The sequence below is a fragment of the Gossypium hirsutum genome, chromosome D13 (genome assembly GCF_007990345.1).
Source record: "Gossypium hirsutum isolate 1008001.06 chromosome D13, Gossypium_hirsutum_v2.1, whole genome shotgun sequence".
Taxonomy (NCBI): Eukaryota; Viridiplantae; Streptophyta; class Magnoliopsida; order Malvales; family Malvaceae; genus Gossypium; species Gossypium hirsutum.
Genome location: NC_053449.1, coordinates 28,883,123 through 28,899,558, shown reverse-complemented (window position 1 = coordinate 28,899,558; position 16,436 = coordinate 28,883,123). Strand labels below are relative to the sequence as shown.

The 16,436-nt window shown below is 32.9% G+C and overlaps 1 pseudogene; it reads right to left on the bottom strand.

The window, feature by feature from the left end:
- Window positions 1–12,173: 12,173 nt before the first annotated feature.
- On the bottom strand, window positions 12,174–15,941 carry LOC107919318 (histone acetyltransferase MCC1-like; annotated as a pseudogene).
- Between the last annotated feature and the right edge of the window lie 495 nt (window positions 15,942–16,436).

Genomic DNA, 16,436 nt, shown 5'->3' with positions numbered 1-16,436 from the left:
CAACAAATGTCGAAACTCAGCTATCGATTGGACGTTCAGGACTAGCACCCGAAACATGGTAACCTTAATGACATGTCATTTGTATCCTATATATTCCTAAGGTTCAAACGAGCCTCTATAGTCGTCATAACATCGTTGGATTTTTTATCGATACATAATATGATGACTAACATAATAACATTTAAATCAAATACGTTAAAACGCTATTTAAACTTACAAACTTACCTCGATTATTCTGATACTTTATCTTTCCCTTAATCTAATTCCGTAAGAGGCTTAACTTGATCTAAATAATAAAATTATACCCATTCAATAATCATTCTATTCAAATCAGTCCAAAATACATACTTTTGCAAATTTATACATTTAGCCTTAATATTTTAATTTCTTTACAGATTGGTCCTTAATCCCGTAAATTGAAATTCATGAAATTTCATCCACATACAAAGCTAGTCAAATTCAATATACAGCCATAGCAACTCATAAAATTCATTATTTCATTATTTCACCTTGTATTTTACACATTTTACAAATAAATCCCTAATTGACATTTTTAACAAAAATCACTTTACAAAAGTTGTTTAAAAATCAACAAAGATTCATTTTCTTCCATCAAACATCAAAAACCTCATGAATACATTCATGGAAAAACCCTAACCTTTTAAGAGTTTTACAAATTAGTCACTGGGCTAGCTAGATTAAACTATAACGACATCAAAAACATAAAAATCATTAAAAACAGATCAAATAATCACTTACATGCACAAGAAGACTTGGTTGAATGCTCAAAAACTCTAAAATGGTGTTATCTTCCTTTAGAATTTTTGCAAAGAAGATGAATGAATAGAAAAATGGAATTGTTTTACTTAATTTTGACTTCTTTATTAAATTATATTTATAACCTTATTATAAAGCATTAAAATCACTTAATACATGTCCAAGAATGTCTACTAACTTTATAAATGGTAAATTTACCATTTAAATCCCTTAACTATTTAATTCCATAGCTATTTAGTGCATTTAACTTGTAGAACTCAAATTTTGCACCTTTTTCAACATAGTCCGTTTTACCAAATTAAGCATGCAAACGATAAAATTTCTTAACAAAATTTTTATACGACCTTGATAATATTCCATAGACACTAAAATAATACTAAAATAAATATTTTCACATCGAATTTGTGGTCCCGAAACCACTGTTCCAATTTCACTGAAAACGGGTTGTTACAAAGTCTCTCTCATCCTAGCAGCTAAGTTGACAACCCATATACCTATTAAACCGAAGGTATTCAAACATAAAAACCATGAATCTAGTATCATGTAGAAGCAGTTTTAAAGATTTTAGAAATCATTACTTCCCTTTTTCTCAAATTTACAAATACAGAGAGATTAAAAAGTTTACCAACTCACTAGGTTCTTTACTTTCCAGATTCAAACCTTATCACTTCCCCATACAAAGCTTTCCTCAACTTTCACTTCTTTGGAGCAACAAAAGAAGAGGATGTAGAAGAGGAGAAAATAAAACAGAAATGAGAAGAATTCTGCCTGTAGAATAATCCTCCTTACACATATATATGACCCTTTTCACTCACGGTCACCAAACTCCCAAATAAACCATCCAACCTTAATCATTTTGTTTCCCACTAAGAAATTAGTCGGTTCTAATTTAACTGAAGCAGAATTGAGACCCAACAATTGATGTGATCTCGAGCTCGCTAATTGGTCCAAAACCTAAGCTGTCATTCTCCAAACAATTCAGGCCTATGATGCGGGCTAAAACTAAGGGATTCAAAGAAGCGTTTGTGGGCTTTTAAGGCCCAAATTGTCCATCTTATTTTATTTAATAATTCCATAAATTTTAATTTTAATTTTAGTTTTAATTTTTATTTATAGTTTATATGTTTCTTAATTATGCCTTTGTGTGTTGCGTCTTTAACATTTCCTAAAGTATGTTATGGCGTCATTAATGTGTCTTAGTCGTATGCGTCTTTAATGCTGTTAGTTTTTAGTTAGTTTCAATTGCGTTTTAAATATGTTTTAAATTACATATTAAATTTGTCCACTTTTATTACAACTTTATTATTACATTTAAAGTGTGATTAATGTGTCCTAAAGAAACATCAATGGCCGGTTAGCTTGGGGAACAATTATGATTATTCAAGTGTTGATTAAAGGGTCTTTCAACTACCTAAAGATGGATGGAAATTTCGGTAACTTAATAGCTGATTCATGTAGGCATTTTGATAGTCAAAGTTGAAAATGATTTATTCATAAACCAGCAAACTCAAAAGGCAATTCTCCTTCCTTTCCATGCATGAATATTCGACCATTTAAGGAGTGCATGAAGGGGCCATTCATTTGGATGCATGTGCATGAATTTTCCAGCCAATTAATTGCTCAAAGATGAAAAAACAATTGCTTAAGGGCTAAGGGTGCATGGACGGCACCAAGGGGGAATGAATTATGAATTTCAAGCATTAAATGTAACTAAAAAATACTTTGTACCTAGAAGATACATGTATGGCTGATTTTTGAAGGGGCATTTTGGAGGCGTATAAATATTCTTCCTAGGATATTTTCGTAAAGTTGATTAGAAATCAAAAACCGAGTTTATACTTTTTGTTCTTTTCAGAACTAATCTGAATTTATCAACAAAATATATTCTTATGGCATTCAACTACCGATCTTATCACTTCCCTTGTCAACCCTTTTCGAAGTATGACAATCACCTTATATCATTGGTTTTTATCTCCATATAAATAGTAGGTCATGATCTTTCTTTCAAAACAAATTTGTTAAAACTTAACTTTGCTTTGTAGAAATCAGGTCACACTGTTATAGAGTGTTGGTTCATTTATAGGTCGAGTTTTGTTTTAATCAATTTCTATCCATTTCGTTTTTATCATTCCATCACCTTAAAAAAACATTCCAAGTTCTAAGTTTAAGTTTCCGTTTCCTGAGAAAATGCCTATTCAGATGATCGGGCAAATTAAACTGTGAATCAAGTTCTAAACTCGTAACTGGGTTCACGTCAACTATTTACCACTCGGCCACTAAAATTTCCAAATTTTTCAATAGGTTTCGTTGAACCTAATATCTTTTTCAATTAACTTCCAAATTTTCCTTAATTTCCAAATCTTAATGAAAATTGGGTGTCACAAAAAGCGTTGGATCGCCGGCACACCTAGGCGCAGCGAAAAATTTAAAAATCGGTGACCCTAACCACGGATCCATGTGTGAGGAATGAATCGGGGTGAAAAAGGTTACGAAATTACCTAATGTTTTTCTGATTAGACAGTAACTTCTCAACAACTGTAGTCTGATCTACAATCGAACCAAGCCGCAATATATCGAGACTCTGACCTCTACGTAATCCACCCAGTTGACTACGAACGGAAGAAATCCCCAAAACAGTTTTGAAAGTTATTTTTCTTTGACGGCTGCTAGACCCAAGCAAAGGAAAAACGGGATCCTTATAAATCTTTTATTTTTAGGGTTTTTTAGGAATTAAATAAATATAATAATATTTTAAACCAAAAATTATAATTACATTAATTATAATATAATTTTGGTAAACCATATATTTAGTTGAATTCATATGCTAACCAAATTCATGTCCTCATTGTGCGTACAACAACCTTGTACATAATGTGTTGGAAATTTGATTACCGAATTAAATTAATTCTATAATTAATTTAATTCAAGAGACCCCCAAAAACAATACCAACTATGGCTTATTCCGGTCATTTCAACTATAGGGTGTGACCCTGTAGGTTCCTGTAACGTTAGCAGTAATACTAGAACGATTCCAATATTAAAAACAATGAGTGGCATCTAGCAATGCATCATTGCTACCTAAGTCACAAGAGATCATGATTCGACATATCTTTTTTATGATTAACCTTTTATGCAATAATCCTTAAGTCCTTTATCTCTGGATTGGACACAAGTCATGGAATAGTCACACTTGTATAGTCCATTCCATGTTCCTTGATATCTTAAGCAGACTACGATATACAAATAAGTATGACATCTCATATCAACTTATTTGAGCATGGCCATGCATTTCTAGTCTCACTTAATCAAGTGGCCTAAGATATTACTCCCATTATGTAGGAGGGACTTATTCTATATCGACCAACCATATCCCTCTACATCGATTGTAGTATATCCAACATCAGCCTTTATAGAACAACCAGTTACGGTGTACGTTTGACTGTATCAAAATATACTACTCACGATGTTGGGATTATGATGATCTCAAGTCTGAGGATCATATACATATTAATCACTATGAGTAATGTCGTGACAATTACATAATAATCCAAGAAACATACTCATAATGGGTCAGTCCAATATGTTGTTCTCTAACACACATATTCATGCATCGATTCTACATTCCATATCAATGACAACTCTTTATCATCAATCAACTAAATGTTAGTCTTAATGCATTATCATTGTCCTATCCAACAATAATACTTGACTAAGGATCTTTTAAGAATAATCACATTATTCTTAGGACATTATTATAAAACAGTTTATTTATACACACAGAAAAGAAACTGAAATAATAATGGTAACGCCTTATATTAATAAACATGATAAATCAAGTATGTTTTTACAACCATCTCATGATCGATCTTTGGGCATACTCTAACAATCTCCCATTAGCACTAAGACCAATCACTTGTATATCTAATACTAAGTAACTTAGTGTGACAATCATGCTTCTGCTGTGTCAGAGGTTTGGTCAAGGGATCAGCAATGTTATCATCTGTAGGTACCCTGCATATCTTTACATCCCCTCGATCGATAATCTCTCGAATAAGATGGTAGCGCCTAAGTATACGTTTGGATCGCTGGTGAGATCTAGGTTCTTTAGCTTGTGCAATGGATCCATTGTTATCACATCGGAGTTCTATAGCATCTGATATGCTAGGCACAACCCCTAGTTCAGTAATGAACTTTTTGATCCAAACTGCTTCTTTTGCTGCCTCACTGGCTGCAATATACTCGGCCTCTATTGTAGAATCAGCTACTGTACTTTGCTTTGAACTCTTCCAGCTCACAGCACCACCATTAAGGCAAAACACAAAACCTGATTGTGATCGAGAATTGTCCTTATTGGTTTGGAAGTTGGCATCAGTGTAACCTTTTACACTTAACTCTTCCTTACCTCCATATATTAGGAAAGTATCCTTAGTCCTTCTCAAGTACTTAAGGATATTCTTGACTGTCGTCCAGTGACCTTCACCGTGATCTACTTGGTATCTGCTCATCATGCTTAAGGCATATGAGACATCTGGACGGGTACATAAAATGGCATACATGATAGAACCAATAGCGGAAGCATATGGAACTTTTCTCATGCGTTCTCTCTCTTGTGGAGTTAAAGGACACATTTCCTTCGAGAGTGAAATACCATGTCTCATAGGTAGGAATCCTCTCTTAGATTCTTCCATACTGAACCTTTTCAGTACTTTATCTATGTATGTACTTTGGCTTAGACCTAATAGTCGTCTTGATCTATCTCTATAGATTTTTACTCCTAAGATGTAAGTGGCTTCGCCCAAGTCCTTCATGGAAAAACAACTTCCTAACCAAGTCTTAATAGACTGTAGGGTAGGTATGTCATTTCCTATGATAAGTATGTCATCCACATACAGTACCAAGAATGCTATAGTGCTCCCACTAACTTTCTTATAAACACATGGCTCATCTTCATTTTTTATAAAACCAAACTCTTTGATTGCATCATTAAAATGAAGACTCCAACTTCGAGAAGCTTGCTTTAATCCATAAATGGATCTTGGTAGCTTACATACCTTTCCAACATCCTTTGGATTGACAAAACCTTCAGGTTGTGTCATGTACATTACCATTAAGAAAAGCTGTTTTGACATCCATCTGCCAGATTTCATAGTCATGAAATGCAGCTATAGCGAACAAGATCTTGATGGATTTAAACATAGCTACAGGAGAAAAGGTTTCATCATAGTCAACACCATGAACTTGGCGAAAACCTTTAGCGACTAATCGCCCCTTTTATGTTTGTACATTACCATCCATGTCGATTTTCTTTTTGAAAACCCACTTGCACCCTATGGGCTTAACCCTTTTGGGTGGGTCAACCAAAGTCCATACTTGGTTTTCATACATGGAATCCATCTCAGATCTCATGGCTTCAGGCCATTTCTCAGAGTCTGGGCTCATCACTGCTTCTTGATAAGTTCTAGGCTCATCTTGATCTATAAGTAGAATGTCACCATGCGTTGTAATGAGAAATCCATATCTCTCAGGTGCTTGGCGTTCTCTTAAAGATCTACACGGTGGTTGTGTTTCTACAGCAATTACTTGTTCCTCAATCCCTTGTGGAACTTGTTGTTGTTCTATCTCTGGTTCAGTGGTATTTTGTAATTCTCGAACTTCATCAAGTTCAATCTTTTTCCCACTTCCTTTTCTAGAAACAAATTCTCTCTCTAGGAAGACACCAGTTCGAGCAACAAGTATTTTGTTCTCAGTGGGATTAAAAAAATAATATCCTTTGGTTTCTTTTGGATACCCCACAAAAACACATTTTTCAAATTTAGGTTCAAGCTTATTAGATGTCTGACGTTTAACATAAGCTTCGCAACCCCCAATTTTCATAAAAGACATATTAGGACGTTTCCCGGTCCACATGTCATATGGTGTCTTTTGAACTGATTTAGATGGAACACGGTTTAGTGTGAAAGTAGCTGTCTCAAGTGCATGTCCCGAAAAGGAAATCGACAGATCAGCATCACTCATCATGGATCGAACCATGTCTAACAAAGTTTGATTTCTTCTTTCAGAAACTCCATTCCATTGAGGAGTACCAGAAGGAGTAAGTTGTGAGACAATCCCACATTGCTGCAAAAGATCACCAAACTCTAAGCTCATATACTCCCCACCTCGATCAGATCGAAGTTTCTTGATTGTTTTTCCTAGTTGATTTTGTACTTCAATTTTGAATTCCTTGAACTTTTCAAAGGATTCAGACTTATGGCGCATGAGATAGACATACACATATCTACTGAAATCATCAGTGAAAGTGATGAAGTAGTGAAATCCTCCTCTGGCCTGTATATTTATTGGCCCACATACATCAGAATGTATTAGGCCCAATAAATCATTAGCTCGTTCACTTTTACCAGTAAAAGGAGATTTAGTTATTTTTCCCAATAAGCAAGATTCACATACTTCAATTTGTTCAAAAACAAATGAATTCAAGAGACCATCTTTATGGAGCTTGGATATGCGTTCCTCACTTATGTGGCCCAAATGACAATGCCATAGATAAGTTTGATTTGAGTCATTAATTTTTGATCTTTTAGTATTTATATTGTAAATGGGATTTGTTTGATCTAAAATATAGAGGCCATTAATCAATTGTGCCGAACCATAGAAAACATTATTGAGATAAAAGGAACAACAATTATTCTTAATAATTATCTCAAAACCTATTTTGTCTAAACAAGAAATTGAAATAATGTTTTTAGTCAAACGGGGCACATAATAGCAATCCTCTAAACATAAACCAAGTCCACTAGGCAAAGATAAATTATATGTTCCTATAGCTAATGCTGCAACTTTTGCTCTATTTCCAACTCGTAGGTCCACATCTCCTCTAGCCAAAGTCCTACTCCTTTGCAGTCTCTGTACAGAAGTACAAATGTGAGAACCACAACCAATATCTAATACCCATGAAGTAGTAGTTGATAAATTAATATCAATAACATAAATACCTGAAGCAGACGTTCCGCTTATTTTGGCCTTCTTGACTTCCTCAAGATAGATAGGGCAGTTTCGCTTCCAATGTCCAGTCACACCACGATGAAAACAGTTTCATTCCTTAGCTACCCCTCATTTAGGTTTCAATGCAGTCTTTACTTTTCCAGGCTTGGGCCTACCTTTGCCCTTGGGCTTTGTCTGAACTTTGGCCTTTCCCTTGCCCTTATTATTACGGACCATCAGTATAGGCTTGGGTCCAACCTTTTTCATGTTGCCTTCAGCAGTTCGTAACATACTGAGCAACTGTGGCAGAGTCTTATCAATTTCATTCATATTGAAATTGAGGTGGCTGTAGCTATCCGGCTAACATCAGTGGCCAACTCTTGGCTCAATGGAAACCCAAGCTTAGACAGGCTTTCAATATAGCCAATCATATTAAGGACATGAGGTCCTACTGGGCTTCCTTCAGCCAGCTTACATTGGAATAGGCCTTAGAGATATCGAACCTCTCTTGCCGCGCTTGCCCCTAATAAAGTTCTTTCAGGTGCTCAATCATTTCATAAGCAACCATGTCCTCATGTTGCTTCTGAAGCTCAAGATTCATAGTGGCAAGCATAAGACATCCAATGTCTACCATGTCATCGAGATGCTTTTTGTAAGCATCTCTATCAGCCCTCGAGGCATTAGCGGGTGGTTCGTTAGGAACTGTTTGTTCAATGACATATAATTTCCATTCTTGTTTGAGGACAATCCTCAAGTTACGGAACCAGTCAAGAAAATTTAAACCATTCAACTTGTCCTTCTCAAGGACCGATCGCAATGATAGTGTATTTGTGTTTGCAGCCATAATATATCTACAACAATGAAATTATGCATGTGAAAATTTATCAAATTTATATCAATCTTTAAAAGGATTTAATTAAATGATGTTCCCACTATTTTATTACAAAAATAATACCCTCATAGATTAGTTTCGGAAAGACTTTCTCGAAAAGTATTTCAAGTGGGTGAAGGATCCATATTTCACCTCCTCTTAAGTCAGCTTTGGCTTTACTATCAAGATTATGGTTATCTAGGTAAGCAACACTTTGCTAATTACATCATATGTAACTCCTAAAGTTTGGTGAACAACTCTTGTTCTAATCATCTTATGATTTATCCAAATTACTCGCCTCTAGGTTTCTAATCCTATTAGAATAACCTAGTTAAGACATTAACCAATTTTAACCAGCAAATATCACTTGTTTATTCTTCGCGTTTAACCAAGATAAATACTAGTACTTCGCTTTAGCAGAACCTACACAGTATTGATTGAGGCCTTAACGAGGGCAAAATTGGAAGGCTATGTTGACATAATATTTTAATAGAGGGATTTTATTAAGATCATTTCATCTCACCAATTATGGTTTACTTTAGTCCATTTAGCCATTTAATTGATCTCATCAATTAATGTGGTTCATTATTATCAAATTTTAACATGTTTAAAATTTGGCATGCTTTAGACATCTATAGCATCTCATACATGAATAAAGAAAAAAAATAAATGCAATAGTTATAGCCCATAAACTAAGGTCACGCAACCGAAGCCAATGGGAGAACCAAAAGGAAACCTAAAGGTGTAAGCTGATTTTCAAGCTATCAGTCCACACTGGTTGGCCCACAGCAACTCTTGCAAATTACAATATGTAGAAACTCGTTTTACATACGAGAGAGTAAGATGAGAACAGAAATACAAGAGAATAGTAGTAAGGCACGACACACAGGCCGTATTTATAAAATTACAACCTTTTATCAAATGGGTTGTCGGGCTATAACTATGCATTTCAAACACCGTGCATGTCAAAAATTGCATACATAAATAAACACTTTTGTTAAGGTGTATTAAAACATATCCTTTCAACTTTTATGGCCCACCAAGTTTTATTTATTATAAAATATACTTTTAGAAGATGGGGGCTGAAGCGGTGGAGGGAGCGGGTCATGATCTTTCTTTCAAAACGAATTTGTTAAAACTTAACTTTGCTTTGTAGAAATCAGGTCACACAGTTATAGAGTGTTGGTTCATTTATAGGCCGAGTTTTGTTTTAATCAATTTCTATCCATTTCGTTTTTATCATTCCATCACCTTAAAAAAAATTCCAAGTTCTAAGTTTAAGTTTCCATTTCCTGAGAAAATGCCTATTCAGACGATCGGGCAAATTAAACTGTGAATCAAGTTATAAACTCGTAACTGGGTTCACGTCAACTATTTACCACTCGGCCACTAAAATTTCCAAATTTTTCAATAGATTTCGTTGAACCTAATATCTATTTCAATTAACTTCCAAATTTTCTTTAATTTCCAAACCTTAATGAAAATTGGGTGTCACAAAAAGTTCTTTGAAATATGAGAAGATTTGGTCAAATATTGTATTAATATGGAAAATATGTAAATATGACATAATGGTAAATATGTGATTAATTTTTTCAAAATTGCCAATAAAATTGATACATAGTTATAAATGAGGAAAATTTAGTTTTATTTCACGATGGAAATTCCTAATGATTTATGTGTTGTTATCACTATCTTGTTCAACTAGCGTGGTTGATATGTGGTGAATGTCACATGAGTTATAAGTGGAAATTACTAATGACCATTTCCTCAAACTTGCTATCTATGGCTCGTGGAGACCATAACATGAAATTTTGAGTTCATATAAAAGGCCTTTTAACTAATGTTGTGAATTATGTGTACATGCCAGACACTTAAAGTGCCTATATATTGATTGGATAATGAGTTGTTTAATAAACTTTTCAATCATGAAACTCTTAATACTAATAGCCTTAATAGGTATATGTTATTTGTAAATTTATATTTCTTAGTAAAGTTAGTGAAATAATTAGAATACAATTAACATGTCAATAGAGATTAGATGTAAAATTCTATATGATTTGGAGTTATATTGTCTTCGAATTTTGCATCTTAATACTAATAGCCTTAACAAGTATATGTTATTTGTAAATTTATATTTCTTAGTAAAGTTATTGAAATAGTTACGATAAAATTAACATGTCAATAGAAATTAGATGTGGAATTCTATATGATTTGAAGTTATATTATCTTCGTGTTTTGCATCTTTTGTGTGTACTCTTTGTTTCTTTCGAGCTATGCATTCACATGCATACTCTAATATCTTCAGGCTTAATGCTTCAACGCTCTTTCGTGTGTTTTGGAGGTTTAACACTTTAATAGTTTTTGGTGTGTTTGGAAGGGATATGTGTTATGACGCTTTAGGACGAAACACTTATGTGCTCTCTAATGTATTCTAAATTAATTTTATATATTCGAATCATTCTACTAGAGTTTACTAAGAGTGAAATAAACTAAATCCTTAATAATGAAATTGCCTTATGATTATAAATTTTTACATTCAAGCTAAAGTGATATGTATTAAAAGCTTGATTAGTTAGAAGGGAAAATTGAATAAGTGATTTAGCTAAAGATTAGTATGTCATGGCTCAAGAAACTAGAGTAGTAAAGTACAAAATCACCGTAGAAGGTTGCATGTTATTGATTTATTTTTATATTTTATATTTTATATTATGCTTTAAATTGACTAAATGCTATGTGAGCCAATATGAAATTAATTAGAATTAAAAATCTCTTATAAAATATTGAGTCCATACTTTTTAACATGATTTGAACTTATTCTTGAAGCTTATTAGATCACTTATGCTATATTTGGCTAAAATATTATTTTTTCTACATGTTTTAGTTATTAGTTAGTTACAAATTAATTATAGTTAGTAATTTTTAACTACTCACACGACTCGTTTATTTTAAAGCTTTATTTTTTACAAGAGATTTCACTCTTCTTTCTAATTGGGCATTTAAATTTGTATTAATTATTTTTTATTTTATGTCTAACTATTTTAAAATATGTGTTAAATAATTTTTCTTTTCTTTTATATTATTACACTAGAAATCAAACCTAACACTAAGACGTAAGATAATGTTTTTTTTTAATAATAATACAAAAAAAATGAGATTTGTTCAAACTATTGCAAATGTGACTTGTTGAATTAATGTCACAAGTCAATTCAACACTAAATTAATTAATGAAATTTCGTAAAAACCATTTTAAGTAAAAAATTCAATATTAATATAATGAAATTTTTATCAAATACTTTATCATTTTACCTATAACCCATTTTTATTAATTTTTGTACAAATACAGTTTTAAATATTATTATTTTTTCTTTCATCCACATTGCAGGTAAGAGAAATCTTAATATATTTTTATATATATATTATGTAGCTCGTGAAAGAATTGTATAATCGAATAGCATATTGTAAGTCGTGTTATAGGTCTAACAAATTGTGTAATTAAATAATATTATTGTAATTCGTGTTAATATATTACAAGATACAAGATAAATGCTGTAATAGGAATTTTTTAATAGCACAAAATATTGCATAAGTTACAAAAAGAAAAAAATTGTGTAACTGAATAATGCATTCTGTAATTTCTGTTACACAATATATTACAAAATATATAATAAATATTGTAAGGGTAAATGTTTTTTCTTTAAGTAACATACAACCTCCAAATAGGTAAAACATTACTGTAAGCTTAAAATCACCGGGGAGGAAGGATATATTGAATTTCATTTTTGTGGATGATATGAATTCCATTTTTTCTTTTCTTAGAAGATGTCAATCAAACACGCAAAGGTATTATACTTGCTAAACATATTCGCATCCTGAACACTCGGCTTTAATCACTCGCTTATTTTGTACAGGAACGAGACCCCAGTTTCTTTACATTTCGGCCATTTCACCATCTTCTCTTCGTTCTTTCTCAGCTTCGCAGCCACAGTTTTGAGTCTTCATGCATGTAACAAAAAATGTGACTAATACTCTGCAAATCACAGGTTTTACAACACTAGTTATTTCATTTAAAACGATTCATCTGTAGTAAAGTAATAGAGCACCTCCCACAGATCGACAGTATTTCATTTTCAAAAGATGAGATATCAAATATAACATATCAGACAAAAGGAACCAGTTCTTGAACAGAAGATAAAAATTCATACAATGCTACTAATCATACCCTCCGTAAATTTTCAACCTAAAATCTAAACTCTCACAAGCTTAACTGCCTGCTGGAAAATTCTTAGAAAACTATTCCTTCTTCTAGTAATAGTCCCAAGACTAATTCATAATAAATATAAGCATAATCTGAAGACCACATGCAAAGAAACTGCTTTAGTATCCTGAACTAAAACCTTCCAAACCAAGATTCACAATTATTGCACCCAAGCCCAGGTAGTTGAAATTAATGACAAAAAAAAATTTTAAACCATTTTAGCTGTCTCAATCTTGAGGGTCTTTTAATCTTTAATCATCCTAATCTTAAATAAACTCCGGTGACCATATTAAATTCAGGCCACAAAGTTGAAAATCAGCACAAGGAGTTCTTACGCCTACTTCCATATTTCTTTACACAATGTTATAGGTGATTAGTAAATTAAGATCCAAATGACGTAGTGGAAGGGTTATTAACTTTTTAGCCATCTAGTAAACACTATGATAGGTTATGCGATGATATGATTGGAGTATAATAGGTTATGGCAGTGCCATGATTGGAGTCATAAACCCTATTCACCTTTTTTCCACCTGACAACCCGAAAGAAAATTGAAAGACTTTTTCATGCAGCATAATTGATCTTGGGAAGAAGGCTCGCTGCCTATGTTGATGAAATCACATATACACCTAACTTAGAATGGAAAGACGATAGAATGGATATCTGGGTTTGAAAATCATAATCTCACATAACAAACTCAATCCAGGTAATGCCAATGAAAAATAATCCTATTATTAATCCTAAATGAAACAATGATACTTAGAACTTTTACACCAATAGCAGTGTGAAAACCATCCACCGCACTGGATAATCTATGTATTTCTTAAGCTTCCATTGGAAGCATCTTAGTTTGATAGAAAGCTGAGTATGGCCCTAGATATTGTCAATTCAACTTGTAATGATCTCTCTTTTTTCAATTGTATATCCTGCTGTAAAATTGCTAAGTTGTCCCCCTAGTGGTATTTATAATGAACAATGAAAAAGGGTAAAATCCTAGTTCTCTACCAACTCAGCCTTGGTATCCAATTAGCAGTAATTATTATAAAATACTTAGAATTTTTTTATTTTTATACGAAACATACTTGATCAGAATACATTGTAGACTTACAATGGTGAGCAAGGAGATCGACTGCCATTTACGTAGTAAATGAACAGATATGAATCATAATGCTGACCATTGATCAAGTAAAACCCATGCAACCTCCGCAACACTTGAATGACGTCTTCTTGTATAAATGGATGGCTGGATTATTGTAAGAAATCACATGCAAGTAAACTGCACGGCATACTGCGATGCTCGAAGCATACTTAATAACCTCATGGATAAGTGCTGTAGCTGTTGACACAACAAGAAGGAAATTTTGGTCATAAGTTGAAGACGTTATAAAAAATGGGAAAGGGAAAGGAAAAAGAACCATTAGTATAGAAAATGATTCCTACCTATGCCAGGATTTCTATAAGCATCTACCACTCCCAGCGTCAGAATATATACTAATGTTTGATGCCCCTTCGATGGATCATACCTGAGCAAATCTGCTATCTGAAAGGTAGATGTTGGTTGAAACAAAATTCAAATACTATAAAACAAAAGGAGAATATTTTAAAATGCAAATCTAATAATTTAAAACCAGCATGCCAGTATCACTAATGCATTCCTGCGCAAAATAGATGACATACCTCACTATCCTTTGCCGTTACGATTCTTGCAGTAACAAATCCAATAAGCTCATCACTTTGACCATTGGGTCGACTGTGATCAACAGCTGCCCACGACACAATATCACGTCCATTCACAACATTTTGGAAAAACTCAGATTCATACCTGAAGAGATCAATATCTTTTCTTGAAGATGCAAGAAATACTCTTTAATGAAAGCCCTCACAGAAAGCAGATATATTTCTTACCTGATAGAAATACGTCACTGTGGATTTGTTCTAAAATCTCTAAATCGGATGGATGCATGGACCTGTAGCAGATGGTAGGGCGATGAGAGATTTTCGGGTTCACCATTGAGGAACCAATAATTAATCTCCATAAAACATGTGATAGACTAGAAGAAATTGTAAAAAAACTCCACCTTCCATTTATACAGCATCAACCACAATAGCCATGCAACACTTGATGAAAACTGGCGAAGAAATATTCGCTTTCCATTAGTTCCTTTTATGTCATATACAGGCCATACAACAACCCAACCCAAAAACCCAAAATCACAACTCACAGACACACAGGGAGAAAAAGGTCCCTTCTTTGTATAGCTAGTACACCACTCTTCACAACACTATATAAAGATGCTTAACTTGAAAACTTAACAGCCTTCCATTAAAACATCAACCAATTATTCATATAATATGAAAGAACTGTTAAGTTATCATTTATGCCATTTGTTGTAACCTCTGAAAACCAGAAGGAAAAACAACTTTTGGATACAAAATCAAACAATATTTACAAATAATTAAAAAAGGTATTTTCGTTTCAAGACAAAGCTTAACCGTTAAGCATCTATAAATATTCCACTAGCAACTCGATTTTAAGTTCTAGAAACCCCCTAATCTCCATTAATCGATGACTTTCTAAACTCGTCACTCAAATTGCTAATTTTTTTGTCTACAAACCAAACAGAACAGATCCCAAAATTCAAAATACCCAAAAACCAGAAACTGAGGATAAACTCCAAAACCCAAGTTAAATCAGTAAATTACAAGAAAGATTCAAGAACAAAGAACATATATTCGAATAGCAAATTTACAAACAAAGCAATTGAAAGACTTTCTAGAAAAATGAAAGCTGTTTACCCGGATAATCTCAGGCTAGAACAAAATCGCAGCGTGAAGAACTAGAAATGGATCGTGGAGGTTGGAAGAGTCAAACGGAAGGTCCTTTGTCTTTCTTATTTTTTTGTTGACCAATTAAGTGGGTAAAGCGAAAAGACAATAGAAAACTGAACACGGGGCTTGGCATCTTAGATTATTTGTATTTTTAATGGAAACTTCCTGATGATTGATGAATAATTGAATAGTAGTTGTATTTTACAAAAAATAAAGGAAACGAACTAAGATCTTAGGCTAAACAAAACTCAATACCAAAGATAATTCCTTCATATATATATTTTTTTGGTGATAAAAGAAGAAAATAAAGATAAATTATATTAAATAATATATTTCCTCAAATGGGATACTCCAAAAACTTGTAATCCTTAACTATTCAATTGAGTCAATTTGATTAGCCTATAAATTTCATGATTCTCTTCTATAAGGACATGACATATATTTCAATGTTGAAATCAAAAAAATCGTTGAAGAATTCTCCCCATCCGTGTAAAATTAGATCCTTCTATATGGTATTAATTACTTTAAGACTATCTTTTTAAATCAACACATTATCATGAAATCACTCAATCAAGATAATTCCTTCATATTAACAAAACAAAAATTACTCTTTAAACTGATATTGCAAATATGTACTAACTAATTTTAAATTTTTTTAATAAAAATATTGGAGGTTTAAACAAAAATATTCACTCAATTTCCAGTCCTTTGGGAGGTATGACCTA